The 20,923-nt window shown below is 34.4% G+C and overlaps 1 long non-coding RNA gene across 5 annotated transcripts in view; it reads right to left on the minus strand.

The window, feature by feature from the left end:
- Positions 1–20,923, minus strand: part of LOC106868233 (uncharacterized) — a 274,184-nt gene that overhangs the window by 122,464 nt on the left and 130,797 nt on the right. For all 5 annotated transcript variants that reach the window (XR_008266388.1, XR_008266391.1, XR_008266387.1 and 2 more), the window contains one exon: positions 14,640–14,688. This is a non-coding gene — a long non-coding RNA (uncharacterized LOC106868233). The remainder of the gene's footprint in view (positions 1–14,639; positions 14,689–20,923) is intronic.

Consider the following 20,923-nt stretch of genomic DNA (forward strand, 5'->3'; position numbering starts at 1 on the left):
GTGTGTGTGTGTGTGGGGGGGGGGTGATGAAAAACCAGGGCTGTTGCAAATATAAAAATGAACCCTAAGGCCATCAACAAATTTGCAAGAGAATCTTCCAGGAAGCAATACAAAATCTGGCCACTATAGCTTATTGAAAGCAGATCCCAAAGGATATGTGACATACAAAATAAATAATCTCAAAGTGTTTTCACTGCCCCACTGAGAGATATGCAAATAAATAAACCTGATGAATTCTTCAACACTGCACAGGAAAGAGGCAACTCTTATTTACATAAGGCTCTCACAAAATTATGGCAGATGCTTTACCAGAGATTCCTTGCCTATGACAAACTTCTAAGACAATTAAATGAAGGTATAATATGCCCTAACCACACAGGAAGAAGGAGAGCAGAAGCAAAATATTACAAGCTCATCTCTCTGACCTCACACAGCTAAGTCATGGAATGCATTGTTAGAAGGAAAGTGATCATGTTCTGAGAAGAATATGGCTTGCTCCCTAACATACAGTACAGATTCCATCCATGAAGGAGCAGCTTTACATAACTACTACAGCATTATGATTGAGTAATGAAACAGCCATTGAGACATTTAACTGTGGTTGTGATATATCCTGACTTTGCAGAGGCTTCTGACAAGTTGATCATGGAATGTTATGTCACAATTTGCATGACCTCATAGTTGGAAAACTAGGAGAGTAACTGCATTTTAAAAAGGTATGAGTGAGGCAGGTGCAGCCAATAATGCTCTGAGAAGAGACATAAATTCTAAACAGAGTCCCCCAGAATACTGGGACCACTACTATTTGCAGTGACTCAGACATGTCCTTAGTTATCCAGTCAACCACTCACATGAACTATGCTGAATCAAAAAACATATTGTAGGCAGCCAAAAATTCTGAAGGTAATGCAAAAGTATAGAAAGACCCAAATGTGAGCTGAAGAAAAAAATCAGTAAGTTTAATTCTTAAAAATTTTGAAGTACTCTGACATCAGCCCACAGACAGACTGCAATCAGAATACACAGAAAAAGGGGCATTGCAATCCCTGAGTCACAATTAATGCATGATCTAGGAATCAATATGACTAATGATGCATCATTCCATGTCCATATTACTAAGAGGGTAACAGTTAGTAAACAACAGGCTGGTTGGATTCTCAAAAAAGGGAAAATGGAAATCATTGTTAGTCCTGTGGAGAACATTTTGTTCTCAGTCACCTAAACTACTGCTCTCAAATATGGTCACCATACATATATACAGACATACATAAATACTCACACACACACACACAAAACTAAATGGAAGAGATATGCAAACAGCTGGCCACCAGAGATCAGGCAACTTCAGAATTTGTGAGAACTGCCTTCTAGGTAGTAACTAACAGGCAATATCGATAGTATATGATGTCAAGATAGAATAAAACACCAGAAATGAGCCTATATAGAAGAATCTTATATCTACTTGTGGACAGAGAGATTTCCAACAAGGAGTAACTATTGAGAAGTTAGTGAATATGGAGGATGCCAAGTCTCATCCTCAAACCAGGAAGGTTAGAAAAAGAAATTTAATTCAACTCATCAATCTGGAAGTTTCTACCACGATAGCTAGTTTTCCAACAGTAATTAAAAAAATATTTCCTAAGAACCAATAGATATCATAAAATCTTTAATTCCCATAATGTCAAGGTTACCTACTCATGCTAATGTAATATTGCTTCTAACATTGTGCACTACACAAGATGGAAGCACATATTGAGACAGTCTTCACCCAAAATTTCAACTGGTAAGTGTCAAAATTTTACTGACTGTCCATTGTAAGGATCCTGTTTCTGAAAAGCTATGATCTACAGCAGGAAGATACATGCACTCCTTCATGTGAAGGGACAGGGGAAACTCCATATCCTTGTCTTGTTTCATCTGGAGACTTCAGGACCATCAAAATTACTTCCCCAATGTGGAACATCCTTGACAGACACTCTCCTTACATACCTAAAGCTCATAATTGTCAACTCTGCCTCCATGAAAAACTGCACATACTCCACCAGCCTACAATATCCTTAAATGGAAAAAAGTTACCTATAGAATTGTTGTCACTAGAAATATGCTTTGTCAATGACCTTCAAGCTTTCAAGAACTGATAATCTGGATGTATCATGTGACCCACATGTGACACTATACAATTTCTGGTGCTTATAGACAATATAGCTGCACCATGTTGGTCATGCAATTTCATTTGTAACACAGTACCATCAAATTGGTCACCTCCCACCTGGTAACTTCTGCCACTAAAATACCACACTTTATAGAATGATGACTGAATGACACCAACATTTTGCCTACTCTACTATGTGCAGTGTCCAATGTAAAGAATTGATGCCACTGAATACTTATATTCCTGCAGAATGTTGACAAATTGACACTAACATCTTGTCTGCACCATGTGAACTTAACAATAACTGAGACCATAAACAATCATGTGATCTGAACAATGGAGACTTAAATAATTAAAAGTAATCTTAAATTTGTCAAACTTTCCCCACTCTTTCCTGAACATCTGATGTAATCAATGTGTCTTATGCTCACAAAACCATAAGTAATGTGGAGCTGAGTATTATTTTCTTCTGTTAGTTCAACCACTCGTGTCCAGATATGTGTGTGTGTGTGTATTTGTATATAGTGTGTGTTTGTGTGTGCATGCCTGCACCTGCACATTTGCTTGTACCCTTGTCTTGACAGCATGTGACAATTGTAAACAAGCATCACTCATATAAGTGATGTTGTTTGTTTCCAGTCTTCCATAAGAGCCTGTATCTGGCAATGGGGAAATATTACCTTGCTTAGAAACAGGTGAGGGCTGCAACAGGGAGAACATTTGGCTGTAGAAACTTAGCCACAACAAATTCCATCTGACCATGAAAGCATTAAATGTGGAAATTGAACAGTGATGATGATGATGATGATGATGATGATGGTGTGTGTGTGTGTGTGTGTATTTAGGTAAGACTTCAAAGTTGTTTGAGCAAAGACTAAAGCATTAGTAAGTAGAAAAATAGGCAGTATTTTGATTTCAAGGGTATGACCTAGGCAATGACCTAGGTATACAGAAAAATGTAGGTAGGACCTCTATACAGCATGCCCAATGTAAACCATAAATGTACAAGAGTTGTAGTGGAATTAAAGATGGTTATGCAGGGGCAATAAACACCAAAGTGCATGTGAGAAGTATGATTACCTCACATGATGGGAAGACCAAGTAGCTATTAACTCACTTGTCAACAAAATGTTTCTCCTTCAAAGTAAAATGCAGATTTTATAATGCTTGGGTATGAACTGCAATACTGCATAACAGTAAGATATTGGCCTTGAATGTAGAGGACTTGCAAAGACTAGAAAGAAATGAAACAAGAATGATCTGTTGGACATGTTATGCCACCATGCATGAATGAAGTACAGAGAAAATCTAGGCCTAAAAAAAATCAGATGTAGTGTTCAAGAGATAAGACGAGCATGTGAAGTATTTAGAAAATGAAAGCTATATATATATATATATATATATATATATATATATATATATATATATATATATATATATATATATAAAGACATGCAAGGTGTTTGAAGTAGATGGAACCTATGCATGGTGAAAGCTATGTTGGAAATGATGGTAGTGGTCAACCTTGAGAGTAAATTATTTGGTAGATGGAAAGTAAAAGAAGCCTATCGTACAAAACTTTATGTCTGTGTGCGTTTGTTTTTGCATAAGATTATATTTCTCTTGCTTACACATGTGATCATTTGTTGATTGTAAACAATGGCTTTGCTAACATTGTGGTTTGCTTGTAGTTCACCATGAAAGCACATCTAAGCTTTATGACAGGTCTTGACATGCTGCACAATCTTTGTAAACAAAAGGGCTTGTTCATACAATGTTATGTAAACATGTCTGAGATGTTTGTTGCCCGATAGACTGGGAGATTATTATCTCACTTGGAAACAAGTGGGGATTGGCAACAGGAAAGACATCTGGCCATAGAAAACGTATTGTCATCTGATCCATACAAACATGAAAATAGAGATGATGATGATGAAGATAAAGTACTTGTGTATATGCATGCTCATATTTGGGGACCCTCATTTAATATGTTCCTGTAAATTCTAGATTTGCCTCCCCGTCTCATTTTCCTGTTGTTCATCCCTCTTCACTCACTCCTGTATCTGCATAATATGAAACTAATTAATGAAAGCAGAACCTGCTTCTACATAACATTACCCTTTCATTACTATCAGCCATCACTTCCTCTCCTCCGAGCCATTCTTATTGTTGGCTATCTTTCACATTTGCCATCAACCAACCCAAACCATATTTACCATTGACCACTTCTAAGCCCCTATTTACTATCAGCCACCTTTATCTCTTTTTACCATCAACTACCTTCACTCCCATTTACTTCAGACCACCTCCACTCCTATTTAGCTAAGACCACCTCTACTCATATTTCTAACCATCACCCACATTCTTGCAACTTTCACCCACCTTTCTAGATACTTCTGTTACTACACTCTCTTCTATCTAATTTCTTGGACATGTTATCTTTATGAGGGACAGCAATGATCTCCTCTTATTCAACTGAATCTATCATCCTTGTAACTCTCTAAAACCTGACACTCAACATTGTTACCTTTGTCACTCCACTACTACCCTCTCACAACAATAAATCTTTTCCTCTCATCATACTTTTAACCTCATTCCATACCGACAAAAATCATCATGCTCTCTCTCCCATTCTGCTTCTCAGTTGCAAGGGCTCACAAGTCTAAAGTATTGTAAGTTACAAGGTGACCTCATTAGTGTTGGTGCAGCTAGGTACTGTAAAATGGTTGGCAAACCTAGAAGAGACAATGCACAATTGAGAAAAACTCTTTAGTCTTGCCAAAGGTATGACAACCTCTCTAGTGCTAGTGCCATAAAAGAAAATGCAGCCAGCACAGTTTGTAAAATGGATGATATTGGGAAGGATATACAACTACAGAAACCATGGCAAAACTGCGACACCTAAGCAAGAAGTGTACTACTGACCTATCTAGGAGGGTTGTAATTCTAATAAGAACTGACTTGGATCTAGTCAAATCAGCTAACCCATACCAGTATAGAAAATGGATGTAAAATAATGATTATATATATCTATATATATATATAAATAAATATACACACACATACATAGAGTTATGGCTGTAAATGCAGGTGGAACTGTGTGGTTGAGAAGACTACTTCTCAACTATGTGGTTTTGCAAATGTTTTCTATCTGAGACCTGAGCTAACCAAAATCTTGTGAGTAGATATAGTAGATGGAAACTGAAAGAAATTCATCGCACGTGTGTGTTGTCTTGACATCACATGACAACTCTACACAGGTACCACTGTCATACAAGTGATGTTATTTGTTTCCAGTTATCCATGGGAAATTATTAACTTGATTGCAAACAGGTGAGAGTTGGTGACAGGAAGGGCATCTGGTTGTAGAAAAAATCTGCCTCAACAATTTCTGTAACCTATGTAAGCATGGGCCACAGAGATGATGATGATCACAAACACGATCACACATGCTTTACTTAGCTGTCATCTGCAAGCTAGTATGACTTGGTTGATTGTATCAGACTTCTGGTAATTTCTTCTGGTGTTTATGTAGTTACAAGCAGACACAGAACTCCCTCTTTCCCTCCTTCCCTTGTCCCAGTGGAACACTGAAGGTGTGACAGCTAATGGGGAAAAGGGTTGCACCAACACTTGATTGGCTAGTTTGTTGGTTGGTTGGATGGTACTCATTTTCAACTAAGTAGACTGGAGCAATATGAAATGATGTGCCTTGCCCAAGGATACAATTCAGTACCCAGTCAAAGGATTGAACCCACAATCTTATGATCATGAATCCAAAACCCTAACCACTAAGCCATATTGTTAATCTGACCAATACTTTGGAGTACTTTTAATTCTTGAATTATGTTATACCATTGGATTACCTCTTGGACAACATTGATTCTTCATGAGTATGTGCAAGTATGCATGTGAGATATAGCAATTCCATTTTTGTAAATATTATATTCACTAAATTTACATATTTCGCATTCCAACAAATTCTTTTAATCAATTATGAAACTCATCATAGTCGTTATGTGAAACAGCTTTTTTTCTGAAAGTTATTGAAACATTGATATCTTTTAAAAATATACTGCTTAAATTCTTATTATCATGAAGATAATTGCTTTTTCTTTTTTTTTTCTGGGTAAAGGTTACAACCTTCACAAATAAAACTGATATTCTTCAAAGAAAATCTGTCTGCAGAGAATTTAAACCTAGAGTAATATTAAACAAAGCTATATACTCTATATCAGTGGTTGTTAAACTGTGCATTGGATGGGTTAAGTTGACATGTAACTGTTGAGTCACTGCTGAATGAAATTTAGTTCAATGTTCAGTTACTTAGTCATCACAATATGGTATGGATAAAATTGAAGTTCTTAATAGCTTTTACTTTATGTTTTCATCCCAGCTAAGTAGTGAGTTAGTAAAATTAAAAATGGTAGCCTGAACTCAATGACATAAAATGATATCATGACTGTTGCTCAGTAATAGGAAAGAGGCAACTTGAAGAGTTAAAGATTTAATATATACTGAGATAATTAGATCATGCAATAGCATAATTGGTTTATGGGTCATAACTAAGAAATTCATCAATTCATATATATATATATATATATATAACAGTTGCTACATCCTCTGGAAAATTATTATATATATATATATGTATATATATATATATATATATATATATAATGACACACATAAACATATATATACACGCACACCATCATCATCATCATCACTTAATGTCCGCTCTCCATACTGGCATGGATTGGATGGTTTGACAGGAACCTGCACCAGACCTCTGTGTCTGTTTTGGCAGGGATTTTACGGCTGGATGCCTTCCTAACACCGACCACCTAGCAGAGTGGACTGAGTGCTTTTTTATGTGGCACAAGCATAGGTGAGGTCAGTTTTGGCAAGGTTTTTACAGCTGGATGTCATTCGAAATGCCAGCACACATACATACATGCATATATGATACAAAACTGTCTTGGACTTATTCAAAAATATAAAATTATCTATGTGTGTACTGTTCTACAGCTGTTGTCTTTGGCTGAGAAATATTATTTTCAGTTCAACTAAAAAAAATAATTGTAAATGTTGCTATATGAGACAGTAATTAGTAACGGAAAGGCTAAACCAGCTACAAAATTTTTCTCCTAAATCATCAACAACAACTGATGGTTAAAGAATACTTGTTTAGTCAATTCCACAATTTAAACTTTTGATGCCTGTTACAAAAAAAATTATGTAACAAAAATATCATTTAATGAACTAAATGAATAATATTGTGCATGTGCACACACACACAAAACATTATAAACATACTTCTAAGCCAAGATGCTGTACCCCCAAAAGTAGGCTCCACCTCACTACTACTAATATTTAATCAAATTATATTAATGGGCTCATATACCTCCTGGGGTGTGGTGCTGCAACAGCCAGAGCACCTACCTTAAGATAGCACTAGTCATAATATATAATGTTTCTTGGGGATCTAAATCTGAAAAAGCCCATCCCTCTCCACAAACCTTCAGATTAAACCACAATCAATTTCTTTGAGAGAGAGAGAGAGAGAGAGAGAGAGAGAGAGAGAGAGAGAGAGAGAGAGAGAGATAAAGAGAGAGCGATAATATTGATCCCAAAGGGTCAGAATGAATGCTACAAGGTACCTGAGTGTTTGTGTGTGTGTGGAGGAGGTGTTAGTTGAATTAGTACAGCTGTTAGAGAATTGGATAGAATGCCTTGTAGTATTTGTTCTGTTTCTTTGCACTGAGTGCAAATCCCATCAAGTTTAACTTCACCTTTCATCTTTTGAGTTAATAAAAAAAAAAAAAAGCAATCCAGAGTAATGGATTAGTAGAACTGTAAGAACATCAGGCTGGGTTGCTCGTATTTATTCCAGAACTACAATTCGAATTGAAATCCCACATTTCGGTGGTAGACTCAATACCACTTGAGCTTTGAGTCCCTCTAGAAGTTCACCCCATTGCAAGCATTCAGGTTATATCTCTCGTTTGATGACGCCTTTCTTCTTCTCTCTTATCAAAGACCTTGTAAAGGGTCATGGGCACTGCCTTTCCTCCTCACTAAAAGACGATTAAACATGTACACACACACACACACTGACAAAGAGAGAGAGAGAGAGAGAGAGAGAGTATTGTGCTGGCAGATACAACACCATGGACAGAACAGAGATCAATGAAATAGTGTGTTTGTGTGCATATGTACCAGCACATACATGTGTGCACATGCACCAGCATATGTGTGCATGACAAACTGACAGGGCCAGTCATTATTATTACAATAGATTATAATAAAGTGCATAGCTTAAGATTTTATACCATTAAAATAGAGTAATTGATTTATAAAATTTCATATAAAAGCTACTTTTAAATAATTTTAAAAGAAAATCAAAAGCCAAAGTAATTATAGAATATATATTTTTAACAAGTTTGGTGATTATTCACTCATTAGTACATTATATCTTACAATAGTTTTAAGAACATTTCCTTTTAAAAAAACAAAAAAAATCCTATCATGTAACTTTCTTCTTTCCTTTTTCTTTTAAGGATATATGGGGGGAGTAATATATTTGAATGAAAGAAAACCTGACAGATCAGTGACTGACTAACTTGTACACAAAACAGCAACCAAGAGAAAATGTTAAATTGCCTAATTATCTCCCTTTATTGTGTGTTAGTTTCTCCGTATTTAATCAAGAATAAGCTTTTACCAAGCAAGAAATACTTAAAAACATATGGGACTAGTATAAAACATCTAAGTAAATCCCTACTACTTCTAAATTTAAACATAAAGAATATGCTCTAATAACAATTGCATACTTTTCTCTAAACATTTTTTTTTACTTGTTTCAGACACTGGCCTATGGCCATGCTGGGGCACCACCTTGAAGGGTTTAGTCAAGTGAATCGACTTCAATACTTTTTTTAAAAGCCTGATACTAATTCTATCAGTTTCTTCTGCTGAATTGCTAAGTTACAAGGACATAAACAAACTAATACCAGTTGCCAAACAGGGAGTGGGGAACATAAGTATAAACATTAAGAGACACGTTCTTTCAGTTTCCCGCAGGATCTTGACCTACCTGCCCAAAGTGCTATGTGGCTGGGAAGCAAACTTCTTACCACATAGCTACGACTGCACCTATCCTAGATCTTTTCACTACTTTCACTATATACTTAGTTGATAACTCCACCATCATAACTCTCTCTTATAGTGACTTATAGTCACAACCACCCCTTTTGACCAGGGTAAATCTAAATAACTCTAATCTCAATTAGTATATATATATATATATATATATATATAAACCAGACAAAAAAAACCTGTATAATGCAGGTGTCAAATGTATAATGCTGCTTAGAAGTAAAACAGATTCAGTAAAAAGAATTGCAACCATTAGAAAGAAATAAACTTATTCAATGTACCAAGTTCTATTTGAAGTGCAGTTGAGTAGTAAAAAGATGAGGAAAAACAACTGATATTAGAAATTATAGCAAGTTAAAAAACTTCAATCCACCGAGATTATCTAAGCTTTTAGTAGACTAAACTCCCAAAGGAGATGATGCAAGAAGACCAGTGGATCAAAGATTTTTGACAGTACAGAAATTGAATATTGGAGTACATCTGGTCTTCAAAGTCAAATGTCAGCTGTATCAGACCTCCTCAGCAAAACATATTCTACAAAGTTGGCTAAATCGAATCATGTGTGTATGTACATGTTAATATGTGTGTGTGTGTGTGTGTGTGTGTGTGTGTGTGTGTGTGTGTGTGTGTGTGTGTGTGTGTGTGTGTGTGTGTGTATGTATGTACGCACATACATGAGGGAAAGGCTGCTGTCAACAGTTGGTTTGGGAGGCCAGTTCCACTCCAATCTGCAAGGTTGATATTGTACAAAAGTTTAGATTAGCTCTTATTAGAGTTGTTACCAGTGCTTGTTGATTTAAGATTTTGAACATTCTCTAGAAGGAATTTTTGTTTACTAATTGCACGGATAATCTCAGCTGACCAATGTTTACAGTTCACTCTATTACATATATGGAACCCTTAAATATTTGTAGCTGGTATAGTATCTTCTTCAATCATGTCTTTCATTCTCCCATCACCTTTATCAAATCTTTGAGCTGGTGGTTGAAATCAGTGATAGAATCTTTGACACTCTGAACTGAAAATCCTTCATTTAAATGCAGTTTAGGACATTTATATATTTCGCAGCAACACAGCTGTTATATAGGTCTTTAAATGAGCTTTGCAGGTGGTTAACATCTGAAGAATTTCCTGGCGCTAAAGAGGAATCCTAGTCTTAGTGATATTGGTTTAGCAATTTTTAGGTGTGGGGATTGTTGCAATAGATCATAAAAGTGTGTAAGTGTGGCATTTGTAAAGACTAGTAGTTTTAGTTGTGTGTTATTCATCACCAGAGAAAGTGAGGTATTGATTACCTTGATGTGTAATGATTGAATCTTCAAGCCATCATTCATAAAGCATGTACAGTGTAAGGTGCTTAGGTGACCAGAATGTTAAGGAAGAGTGAATCATATTATCATCTTCACAATAATGTATATATTGTTAGAAAAACAGCAGTATACTGTGCTGAAGGAAGAGTATGGGAGACATTAACAAAACTACTCTGCATCGTGACTGGTAGCTTCTAATCCAAAAAATAAGAGAGAGACCAAAGGTAGCCAACATGTGATAGACCAATGAAAAGGTATAATTAGACCAAAATCTGGCTTGTTGGAGGTAGATTGGAATTTAAAATGTTAGACATCATGATCAAATATCAGTATAATTATGAGCCCAAAATGGGAATAAATATTTAACGAAATAAAAACCAAACCTAAAATAATAAAATGTTTCAAAATATAAATAAAATGAAAAACAAATACCAGAAGAAAGTAAGTGCAATAATGTACAACTAACAGTTAATTGCAAAGACCACATTATATTACTTTATGCTGTTAAATTAACATGCCACAGCTTGAACTTTGAACATTAATAGAAAGCGCATGTGCGTGCGTATGTGTGTGCGCACATGTTTATGCATGCACATATACACACACAAATCAATAGAGCAGTTGATTGGCTCCCAGATGGAGGTCAGTTGTAAAAGATATATAAATAGTTATGTGCTAAGTGTAACCAGCTGGTACTAGATTTCAACAAAATATATGCCAAGTATGAGAGCTTCTTTCTAAGAGAACACTACACAAATTCAGCCTTTGAAATCAAAAGAGTTATAAACAGTTAATTTGGATTAGATAAATACTAGATCAGTAAGAACTCCAGTCACATATCTATTGACAATTCTTTTGTAACCCTTGAGTTTTTTAAACAATGCTCAAATCTTGAAATTTATTTATTCGTGTGATGTCATAACAGAATGGAAAATTTGAAATGGGCAAAAGAAATCAAGCAAAAAATGATAACCAATAATAATGCAATGGCAGTAAATTAGAAGATTTACTAGTTGTGGTCTATTGGATAAATAATAATAATTTAAGAGACTATAAGAGTAGTGACTACATTACACCCATTAATTGCTTTATAAGAGAGACAAGAATATGACATGGGTCAAAAGTATGAATTGATTGTTAGGTGTTATTCTTTAGCCTTAGGTTAACACTAATCCAACAGACTTATAACAAAGACATTTCAACTATGACTGTCCAATCTTTAATTCAGACACAGTATTCTAAGATTCCATTACCCACTAAGTCTTTTTAAAGATGGTAAGATGTAACTTCAGAGAAATTTGGTCACTATTTTTAGTAGGTCAAGTGTTTACATAGAAGTTTTCATACTGTTTGATAGTTGAGAAACAGCTGATAAATAAGTATTATTTCTATTTCCTCCGTCTGACAACATTACACACAAACTTAGTATAGCAGTTACTGCTAACATTTCCTGAACAAGCACTAGAGGTTCAATACAGCTGTATTGTTCACATACACAAAATACAGGAGTATGTACATAGTTAAGGTGATAAATTATTATTCTTACCATGCACCATATTTGAAAATGTAACCAAAACATTTTGTGAACTATCAGAAAAATATTTTTAAAGTCCCTCCTCTCTTTGTGACACACACACACATACACTGCATGGAAAGAAATAAGCTGAGAGAGGGATTTGCAGGGTTTAAAAGAAAATCTATAATGTTACATTCCATCAGTATATTGAAGAAATAAGTTTAGTTATGGTTATTTAACAAGGGAGATAAATATATCTAGACTGTAAATAATCCTAATTCTTAAACAGATAAATGCCTATAATTATACTCCTAGTTTATATCATTATTACTTCATCTTTTTTTCATATACAAGTCTACATTATCTAATGTCGCCTTTCCTAATTTAAGATGGTAGTTTGTGTGTGTGTGTGTGTTGAGGGAAATTTTGCTACTATTTCTAATTACTAGAAGTAAACTTGGTTCAATGCAAACATGCTTGTTGTTACTGTTTATATCAACACAACCATGTTCAAACAGACCTAAAATAAAAGGCATTCTCATCCTGACTATCCTGTCTTTTTGCACATCAAGACTGCATTTCCAATACATTATTGAAGATAGAAGGGTGTAATTTGAAGATCTGGTTGCGATTTCCAGCAGATCAAGCAGCCATGTACTGGCTTCCTTATTGAGACCAGTCAAAACTCTTGTTTGCCAATAAACAACTCTTCTCTCTTCTTTTACACTTTCTATTTCATTCTTTCAGAACAAAGGTTGGTGTATGAGATGGTGTGAGGGATGAGTTACTTAGAGAAGGTGCAATAGATGGTGAGGAAATTGCTAGCATTATTTCAGTTACATATAACTATCTTTACGTAAGTTCCATTATAATAAAAATATCTTAGAATGACAAAAGACAGAGAGGTGGGCTGATTAAATGTAATTACATACATTGCATATAAATTAGTCCAGATTAACATTTACTGTGAATATTTGTAAAGTTACAATGATTGCATGAACCACATAGAGAGCAGGCATAGCTGTGTGGTTAAGACGTCTGTGGCTATGGGCATTTGGGTATTTTACATTGTAGTCTTAGCTTGACCAATATATTATGAAAATAATTTGGTAGATGGAAATTATGGTGTGTGCACGTGTGTCTGTGTCCACAAGCACTAGTTTAAAACAACACATCAAGTTGAACCCTTTTACATCAAAAAGAAACTTATTCATTTGAAAAACAAATATCAATAAAATAAGTGGTATCAGAAATTGATGTGACCCACTAAAATTCTAGAAGATAGGGATCCAGCATGGCTGCAGTTCAATGACTGAAACCATTAAAAGAATAAAAGCATATGCAGACTGATTGAAGTGTAAACGTTCACTATTATGGAATGACAAATAATGTATTTAAATTGTAAAGAGAAACTAAAGTCAACCGTTATATGCTAACTACTGTTACAACTGATTTCACCACCAATATTTATTAAGTTACTGTAAATATCTATTTATTTAAAGAACCCTGAATTAATAATCACTTCAGTCTCTATAAGATCAAAATTTGAAGTTACATGTATTTCAGTCGTATTTAAACCACGAAAAGTAATAAGGAATAAATTGACTGCATATAGAAACCCTCAAAGGTCATAAGTCTTAAATTATACAGTTGGGGGGTGTCCAAAATTTGAATAAAAACAAAATCATTAGGCTTTTTTTTTTTATATATATTATTACGATTCAGTCTGATTTTGCTCTCAAACCATGGCCATCCACTCTTTGCTATTAATCTTCGTCTCCCACCTGATAAGCTCAAGGTTTATTCAACAATAACCACTACTACTTCACTCTGTCATTAATCCTGACTCAATGATATATAGAATGATGAATTATTTATTTCATTGGGAACAAATATTTCCCGTCAATTTCAAATGGATTTAACATGTCTTATGCTTCCAAGTGCTTTTTAAGTTTTCTTAATATTAACATAATTTCTCAAGAAATGTGATGTAAGTTCAGATCTATTAAATTCCAATATAAAAACGGTGAGATTCTACTTTTCCTAATTGCAGTCCACAATAAATTTTTAGTAATATAAAAGAGAAATAGTTTTAGAGGAGAAATAAGAGTACATCTTAGAATTATTCTAATTTGTAGAAACAATATCATTACCAGTGATTTTAAAAAAATAGAAAATAAACAGCAAAAACTTAAATATAAAAAGCCAAAAGAAATTCTGAAAGCAAACGTTAACTGAAAATGCATTGTTGTGAAATTAAGAAACTATTAAAAAGAAAGTGGAGCGAATTTAAAAAGAATATCTTGAAATATAATTTTATATCACTTATAACTGGGGTGGAGGATTGTTAAAGTAGAGCCTAAAGTAGAAAAGGTTGTAACAATGGAAGCAGGTGAAGGGGAAAAAAAAAAAAAAAGCAAACTATCCTTTTAACATTAAATCAAATATATCATTAAGTTATTGTGGCAAAAAGGTTTAGTGTGAAAAATATTGAACTTACCAATTTACCCTTGGGTTTTCTGCTTTTTGTAAGCGTGAAGTGGTACAAGCTGAAAAGGAAAAAAAATGAAGATAAAATATTTCATCTAAAACAATTTCATATGATGGAGAGAGTGAACAAATTGTTATTCATGTATAAATTTCTAAAGAGACTGTCATAAGCTCATACTAGTAAATGCTTCTATCTCAAAACAATATCTAAAATAAAATTCTTTAATGGAAATACAAAATTGTGAGTTAAAAAGTTCATCCAACAGAAAAACAAACAATACTATCCCCATTCTTCATTATTTAACAAGATTTTTTATTAAAAACATCATATCACAGTGAAAATTGCTCACTTTATATAAAATCTAAAAACAAATTTATAAGAAATTCAAAAGAAATATGGATGTCTATTTATTTGTTCATCACTTACAAAACAATATATTTATATATAAATAATATATTATTATGGTTAGGAGGCGAACAATAATCTGTACCAGAAAGAATTGGATAAAGAATAAAACAAGAAATTTACATTATTGGGTTGCAAAATGATATAGAAGTAAAGCACCTCCTGTCCCTTATGTACTAAAAGAGGGACCCTACACCATCTCTTCAATAGTTAGCCCAGAGCCTTAACGAACCTCTATTACTGGTGACATGGCCAGGTGATCTAGGTGATTGCACAGATGGTAACAACTGCTATTCAGTCCAGTTAACATCATCCCAGGAAAGAGAGAACACTTTTCTCAAAGCTGGAGAGAAGCCTGGTTTACTGAAACATCAACAACTGTGCTTACTTTCTGCAGCCCCAGAATCGGTAGCTGAGAGGATCTGAGGGTTTCCAAGTGCACATCATACCAATGACATCTACCCAAACATAGCTATCATCTCAAAATCCACCAAACAGGTGATCATGTAGGAATTGACAGTGCCCTAGGAAGAACTGATGAAAGAAATCTTGCCAAATACTCTGAGCTAGTAGAGCAGTACAGAAGCCAAGGGTGGTGGGCTCATTGCAAGGTAATTGAAATAGGCTGCTGGAATTTTGTGTTGCATTCACTCTGCAAAACTCAAACTTGGCTTGGAGTTACAGGTGCAGCAAAAAGGCCCATACATTCCATGATTGAAGTAGCCAAGAAAGCCATTAGATAGCATACAAGCTGGGACTTGATCAAGCCCAGTTGGAGTCTGGTGTTGAAAGACCCACAAACATCAACGATGATGCATCCAAGAGCATCTGTGAGATACAACTTGGAAGAAAGACTAACATTTGAAGTCCTATCTTAGAAATGTTAGCCTCTACATCATACAATTCTTCAGTTACCTACTTTAACAAGTGGATTATAAAAATTATGAAGTTTAGGTAAGTTGTATTTAATAGTAATGTTTAAGGAAGGAGAAGTAAGTCTGTTGACAGTAATAATAGAAATAATAATTTTGTGGGGTTTGGTACATTAAATTATAAACAAATTCTTAACTGAAAGAATAGTGCTAATTAATATAAACAAGCGATAAATATCTGTAAGAATTTTACTTTGATATAACTTTTCATTACGATTCTATTTCCTAACACCAATCTGTGCACAGCCTTGCACATGTACATGTTCTTTTTCCTCACTACCCTGGACAGTAGCGTGATGGTTGTGCTCTCTATGAGGAGGTCAAAATAAGACCAAAACATGCCCATACTTCTCTCCCATACTTGCAGATAAATTGAAAAAAAAAAATCATTCATTGACTCACTACATAACTACTTTGAATTAGCTTGAAAATGCACCTTGCATTAAGTATGCTAACACTAATTTAACTAGTGTATAACTTTGATAATATTTTATAGATGTATCTACCCTTTATCATTGCAACACTTAATCCTCCAAGGACATAAATTATTCAGCTTGTCAAAGTTATAACAGAAAAAAAAAAAAAAAAAAGATTCATTATATATACGATAAAGCAAAGTAACATTAATTTATAATCGAGAATTAAATCTACAGAATATCAAAGATATTCTATTTAAAAAAAACTGAAAACTTTAATCATGAGGACTTTTTGTTGTTTCAATCTCACTAAATATTTGTAAACATGTTTACAAAAGTATAGCCTATAATAACCTATTTTCTAGACTATACACACCATGAGGGTAGTGATGATAACAATATGGTTACCAGAGCTCCCACATTTCAAGTGTAACACTGACTTATTTAAATTTAACACACATCTGAAACAATAATAATAACACACTTGGGTAATGTAATCAGCACTAATTAGAAGTGTGTAGCTTAGTAGTTAGGGTGTTGCACTCATGGCTGTAAAATTATGGTTTTGATTTCTAGATCAAGTGATGTGTTGTGTTCATGAGCAAGACACTTCATTTCACATTGCTCCAGTCCACTCAGCTGATAAAAATGAGTAATCCTGCAACAGACTGGTTGTGCTGGTCAAGAGAGGGGTGGACATATACACCACAGAATCTGAGAAAGCAGCTTTATGAGCCTATGGCTTAAGAAGGACCTTTGATCCTTTTGAATCAGTACAATAAGGAAGATCCTATGATTAGTAGGGTGTGATGTTTATAGTGGATGAAAAGGTTTAGACAATGTCAGTCTTTGTTGATACTTAACAACACTAAAAGAATGTTATTTTCTATACATACAGAAAAAAAAAATGCTTTGCAAGAGTAACATTGCAACAGGAATTGAAGTAATAGTCATTAAAGTATTCTACTTCTTGAATAATTGCCACTTGGATTAAATTGCCCAACTACTTTAATAGCCAGTAACTGTTTAAACAAAACACTTATCACTTTTAGGCTTTCATGCTTTTTCTCACAAAGACTAAAGTAGGAGTAAAAAGGAAAACAATGTTCCATAATGAAGTGATACACACATGTAAAATGCATCGAATCTCATACCTATCTTACATTATCAAATCAAATACAAAATCCTACTAAACCAAACTGCATCATATCACTTATTTAACTATGCCACAGACTCAAAGAACATCAAATATTTCTCTTCAAAGAAAGAAACTTCTAAATAGTCTGTTTGACTGCATTTTACCAACATTCAACACATGCTACTTATTAACTTCTCACATTAATTAGATATCTTCCATTACACGTCATGCTACCAATCACAGGGATCAATTCTTAATTCTACTGATCAAATATATAAATATACTGATCAAATACATAAATATACTCTACTGATCAAATATATAAATATACTCAACAATCCACTCAGCTACCTATGCCAAATATTGGTTAAGAAGTTAAGACAATGCCATAGACTATAACAAAATTCCCAAGGCTCTGTGAATAGAAATCTACAAGATTTTGTCAAATTTCTCAGCTTTTTCAAACAATATACATATGATTTACATAGTATGTTAACACAAAATTCAATAGCTATGATAGTACTATCACATTCTTTCAGATTCCTTAATATAGCCAAACCAAATACAAAGAGGTACCCAAAAGAAACCGGAATTTTGCAATATTATTTTATTCACTTAGTTTTACATGTTTACATTTTTATCACCTTCAAAGTATTCTCCATTTAAAGCAATGCATCGGTCCAGACACGTTTCCCACTATTTGGAAGCAGTGTTGGAACTCTTGCAAAGTGATGCCTTTTAATGCCTCCATTGTTTTTTTCTTCACCTCAACCACATCTGTAAATTCCGTAGCACCAGCTTTTATCACCAGTGATAACCTTAAAAAAAAAAAGGTTCGGATCAACTTTCAGATGTTCTTTCAGTTCACGACACGCATTCAGTCCTGACTGCTTTTGATCTTCCGTGAGCAAGGGAGGCACAAATTTTGCTGCAACTCTTTTCATTCGCAAATCCTTGCTCAAAATTCGTTAGCTGGAGCTCCAGGACACACCAGTCATATCAACAAGTTCATCAGTTGTTCCATGACGGTACTTCAAGATCAGTTCATGAAATTTTGTGATGTTTTCATTTGTTCGGTTGATGGTCGTCCCGATCAAAGTTGGACTTCATGTAACAAGTGACCATTCCTAAAGCGTAGAAACCACTCATAAACTTGTGTTTTGCTCATGACAGCGCCTTTGTAAGCTGTTTGAAGCATGAGAACTGTTTCGGCTGCTGTTTCCCCCCAGCAGAAAACAGAATTTCATGGAAGCACACTGTTTCTTTGTTTCAGCCGTCGCAAAAATTGATGAACAGGGGAGAAGTACTGCAAAACAAAGACGCACTTTGTGACAGTATGACCCAACCTGATGGCACCGGTTGGCAAACCGATGCCTGAGGGTTGCTTCTAGTAGAAAAAGCTAGAACTACAAAAGGTTTGTCCCACAGAGAATGTTTCCGGTTACTTTTAGGTATATATTAGAAGCTACCAGTTCTAGTCTTACCAATATCACTCCTCCTAACATAATACTGGAAAACAAACTTATATTTGTGTATCAAACTTATTAAAAGTAAGAAGAAAGAGAAAAAACAAACAAACTAAAAGTCCAATTTAGCATATATAACACTTCAATAAATCACATGTAGCACAGTATCCTTGACTGGATAGCAAACCATAACCACAGCAAAGACTACACAGAGGAGTATACAAGACCTTGGACCAGATTAAAAATAAAAGCAGGGAGGTGTACCTATAGGTTACTGTCAAGCATTTTGCTGTCATAGGGCAGAGTTGATCGGAGCTACTCAAGAATAACAGTTCTACAGGGCAAAACTTCACTCGATGAGCAAACCCACTCAGAAACTCTTCAGTAACTGGACCATTGTAGAACCAAGGTCTTCAGTAACCACTTTCACTGTAGCTACAATGAAATTTCCTTTTCTGAACTTGCCAATTTTCTCATCTGTTCCATTAATTCATCACAGCAACTAGAAAATTTACTTATATCATGGATCTAGAAACCAAACAGCTAATTAGTTGCCAGCCATTTAGGTGAGAACTAAGGATAAAATTGAATTCTAATCACAAAAGAGAAACCTATGTTTCTGTTATAAATTATATATTAGAAAGAAGGGCATACAAAAAAAAAAAGCTGCCTCTGTAAGAGCCAGTTTCCACTCAATAAAATAAATTATTTGTATAGAGAAAATTCCTATGGTTTAGAACACAATGGTGTTTCTAAGTGACTCACTAATAGGAGTCTCGCTAAACAGTTGGCAACAGAATGTTGAAATAGTGCAGTCACAAATGTTATAAAATGTATGAGATGCAAAGAGGGAAGGAAAATATGATCATTATATATAGAGGGCAAACAAAAAAGCTATGTAAGTTTACTTAGCTAATTAATAAAAGAGAAAAAAAGTTTACAAATATTCTATGCAGTGATGTAAAAGTTTCAAGTGTTTCGATTGTGGTGTTTGGGAATGTATTAAGGGAAAAACTTAGATAATGTAACGATAATTGCATGGATAAGGACATATAAAAACAAATGGATGGTGCATGGCGAATGCAAAAGTGTAAAGAAGTCAGAGAGAGTTGAGAATACTGGGGGTTCACAAACAGTACAATACATAGAGATAATAAATTATTGACTCTTCAAATATAACCTAAATGTAAAAATGGATGCTAAGCTGATGATAATGACATCCCAGGTGAAAATAATGGCTAATTAATGACTTAAAAAAAGGTTCATTATACATTTTTGAATGCAACTTTCAAAATCTCCTTCATAAATATCAAATGTATATAAAACAAAAGCATAGGATGTGGAGAAAACAAAATGTAAGGAATGTTTTGAAAATATATTTGAAATTACTTATTTTAATGCCCCATTCAGTTGAAAGTTGAAAAAATAATTGAATAAATTACATTTTAGTTTGTATCAAGCAATATATTTATTTTCTTTTATCTTTTACTTGTTTCAGTCATTGGCCTGCAGCTATGCTGGGGCACCACCTGAAAGGATTTAGTCAAATTCTACACCAGTACTCAATGTTAAGTTTGGTACTTATTCTATTGATCTCTTTTGTCAAAGTGCTAAATAATAGGGATGTAAAGAAACCATCGTCACTTGTTGATCCAAAGAATGTGGGAATAGAAAGCAAAGACAACGGTACGCGCACACACACAATGATCTACTACACAGTTTTCTTCAACTAAATTCACTCACAAGGGCAATGGTTGGCCTGGGGCTATAAAAGTGGAAGACTTTGCCCAAAGTGCATTAGGACTGAACCCAAAATACATGGATGCAAAGTGAGCTCCCGAACCACACAGCCGTGTCTGCATCTAATATGTATATTAGGTTCTACATAAACTAATGTGCAAGCTTTATAAAGATAGTTAAATTATTTCTGTTACAA

This window comes from Octopus bimaculoides, chromosome 20 (assembly GCF_001194135.2).
Source record: "Octopus bimaculoides isolate UCB-OBI-ISO-001 chromosome 20, ASM119413v2, whole genome shotgun sequence".
In the NCBI taxonomy this organism is placed as follows: domain Eukaryota; kingdom Metazoa; phylum Mollusca; class Cephalopoda; order Octopoda; family Octopodidae; genus Octopus; species Octopus bimaculoides.